The sequence below is a fragment of the Parasteatoda tepidariorum genome, chromosome 1 (assembly GCF_043381705.1).
Source record: "Parasteatoda tepidariorum isolate YZ-2023 chromosome 1, CAS_Ptep_4.0, whole genome shotgun sequence".
Classification (NCBI taxonomy): Eukaryota; Metazoa; Arthropoda; class Arachnida; order Araneae; family Theridiidae; genus Parasteatoda; species Parasteatoda tepidariorum.
This window is the reverse complement of record NC_092204.1, coordinates 65,343,121-65,346,821: the sequence shown is the minus strand read 5'-3', so window position 1 is coordinate 65,346,821 and position 3,701 is coordinate 65,343,121.

Genomic DNA, 3,701 nt, shown 5'->3' with positions numbered 1-3,701 from the left:
TGCTGGGAAACGTGTCTTAACGATCAGTCCACTGCGGGACTAACATATTTCTAGTTAAAACTATTGAAGTAAAATATATACTGAAGTAAAATATATATTGAAACAAAAAACTCCTTAAATACCAAAGTTGTTTTTCTTCTCTAATTCTAATTGCAAGTGATATTTTAAAAACCTTCCCTGTATGCAGATTTGGTAAATTTTAAATTTATGGAAGAAATGAAGTGAGAAGTCTGAAAGGATAGCAAATAAGAAAACTTCAATACAAGCAGTTTTCTAAATAAATGAATATTTCATTTTATAAATAGTTTTAAAAGAAACCAAAGTACAGAGTTTTCTGTAATGATTGCCCTTAATATATATGTTTGGAATCCTTGTGAAAATTGAGTGGAAAAAGTACGCATTGACATTTAACAAAATCATTATCGAAATCTAACGAATCGAATCTGAGGAAGGCTTTATCTTTATTAACATTATTTTGTAACCAGCGTTCACTATCAATGTTCAACTCCGTAGTCTCGTAGTTTTGAATCCGACTCAGTAGACAAGGGAACTCCTAGACTAAGCATTGGGACAAAATGTTCTTAGTTGAGAACTTTTTGATGGAACTAACTCGCATTTGCATTACATTTAGAGAAGAAACCACGAAAACTTCTCTTGGTAAGTCCGACGGCAAGGGGATTCTAACCTATGATGCGTCTTTGAAAAATACAAAGCGTATTTAATTGCAGAAGGGAACAGTGAAAAAGTAAAAGATTATTTTAGAAACATGTCTAAGTTTGAGCTGGCAGTCAAAAAGGTTTTGTTGTTTTCTCCCCGCCTTTTTCAATAGTGATTCAATAGATTTCGATGCCGTTTTAATTTCTCCGTCGCTTGAATATTAATTTGCGTTTCCAAATGAGCTACTTTTTCGAATTCATTTTTATTAAAATCCTAAAAATATATGAAAGCTAAGTGGAAAGAACGGTTTGTGTCCATGAAAGCTGATTCTGAGGGAAAACGACTGAAGTGGGCAGACAAGAACTATTTTTCCATAGCATGGCTCATCTTTGCTGTGTAATAATTCTCGGAGAGAACCGATTTTACACGTTATTGACTTCTCATTCCTTAGTAATTCTAAAAATGCAACAGATAGCTATCAGATCGGGTCATTTTTAACGAACATAAATAATTTTTCTCCCTTGCTCTTTATATATTAAGGGAATATAGAAATCTTGATAGAAATCTTAATCTTTAATCAATATAGAAATCTTTGCAAATGAAATTAAATGACTTTTATTTTTTCCTAGTTTATAAATACAAGTTTTATAATTTCCTATATAGTTTTATAATTTAAATGAGACTTAATTGTGTCTTTAATAACTTACATAAAATATGTCTAGTTAAATTTTCAAACAATTCTTTTAATACAAAATCAAGAACGGCAGTTTAAAAAAAATGCACTGATTTAAAAGTGAAAGCTAGATTTAAAAAAATTAATTCTTGAAGAATACTTCAGAAAACTAAATGAGAAGCAACTAGCTACAAACGTAATTTCATACAAAAATAATTTGTTTAGAATAAATCACTTGTTTAGCACTAAACTTCTTTCTAAAGAAAAAACTTCTAGAATTCAATTCTGAATTTGTACAACTAGATGTAATAGCCCCAAGCAATTGTCATCACTGCAAAAAAAAAAGAAGAAAAAACTGGCTGTTAAATTAGAAATCCGAAACACTTTTAAAATAACAATCGTAAGAATGCGAACGGAACTATTTTTAACTGTTAGAAGCCCACTCATTAGTCAAGAATATTTAATTAGAACAATCTGACAGATCGTTAAAAATACCATTCCGTTACTCTTAACGATATTTCAGAAATCGTTGCCCTCGCTCTCTAAAAGTATCCGAAGTCCAAACAGTGCCTCTCGCCTTACTCGTCTCGTTAACCAAATGAGGCGTCAAATTTCTCTCAGGCACAAATAAAAAAAAAATATGTGATGAAATACTCATAAAAAAAGAGGAAACTACTTTTCCTACAATATAGCCCACTGAAAGAAGCCTAATGACGAAAATAAAAATGTCATTGGGCTACGTTCTCGGGTCTAGGGAACGTATTTACAGGGTGCTGGAATTATTAATAGGAAGAGAAAGTCGCAGGAAATGATTTACCTCTCGAAGAAGATTTTTATTTTTAAAAAAAATATGTTTCGTTTTTTTTTAATTATTTTAAATAGTTCATTATGCATATCTTTCAACTTTTATATGCACAAGTGTTTTTTTTTTCTTCTTTTTTTCAAGGATTATCATTGACAAGTAAACTTAGGAAATTTTTTCCTGTGTATTTCTTTTAACCTTAGGTATTATTCATTATTTAGAACAATGTTTCATAAAAAGGACTTAAAAGTTTAAAAAAATGAAGAAAACTGTTAAAGTATAGTTCAGTCTAACTATTCACAATTTGTTAGTGGTAATATTTTCGTATTTAATAGTCAGAAATATGCGCAAACATTTAAAAAAAGAGGCTGAAGTAGAGAAAAGAGTAAGTTTGTTCTTGACCTAGATTATCTTCATGTTCATGACTTACGAGAGTTATAAAATAAGTAAAGGCAACATTCACGATAAACATTTTGATGAACGTACAAACAAAATTGCATTACATTGCTTCAATAAAATCACTAGAATGTCTTGCACCTTTTACCACAAGTTTGAAAGCTGTAAGATCTGCGCCTTACTGCTCGGATTAAAGATACATGTGATAAGAATCAGATAACTCAACCGGGTAATTTAAGTTTAAAGAAAGAAGTCGTAGTCACAAGGACTCATGCAAGGTAAGTACGGAATATGTTCAAACACCTTCCAAGACCAACATTTACGACTAGTGCAACATGTGGCGTTGCCATGGAAACGGATAGAAAGCTTGTTCCGCTATAGACATGGGCGTCTACGCTGTATAGTAAGGCACGGATGATGCAGCAATAATGGCAGCTTTGACAATTTCTTCTTGAAGTACAGCATGCGTAAGAACACCTTTGTAGACGTATGCCACAATTAAATTTCATTAAATTGATGATTTTATTGAGGCTCAATGGAGCTATCCCGCACCTCATCAATGGCGATAATGCGTTATAGAAATTCGTCTAATGGTATTAGTCGAGTTGGATAGCAGTCAGTGCATACCGGTACCATTTCTGCACGTCAGTATGTCGAACCCTTGCGGACAGGGGAAAACTATTCGTTTGACATGATTTTCCTTGCGGCTTTCCCTTCAAAACTTTCAACATGTTGTAACAACATAACTTCCAGCATCGTTCGATAACTGAACCCAACTTCTACGCATAATTTCCAGTTAGTTCATCTACGAACTATGGGAAAGGAGACTACTGTATCAATGTGTTGTTGAAAAATAGATGGACGACTTCTGAGGTTCAAACCCTCAGTCTCAGCCGGACCAGAATTAAATATACTTCGATCCATCGTTCTGTTTGTCTGGATTCTCGACACAATCTTCAAGTGATACCCTGATTATTTCACTATGCATTTTCGTTACGGTCAACATCGATTTCTATAAACGATCTCTGTCCATGTTTTGCAAACATGATTTAGATCTTTTTAAACCGCTCTACCTCTTCTTATATAGTTTTAAGTACATCAACAAGCCACCTCATTACTCCGATATACTGTCTGTGCCCGATCGATGTTATGAGATCCAGTAGACGAGGGAAC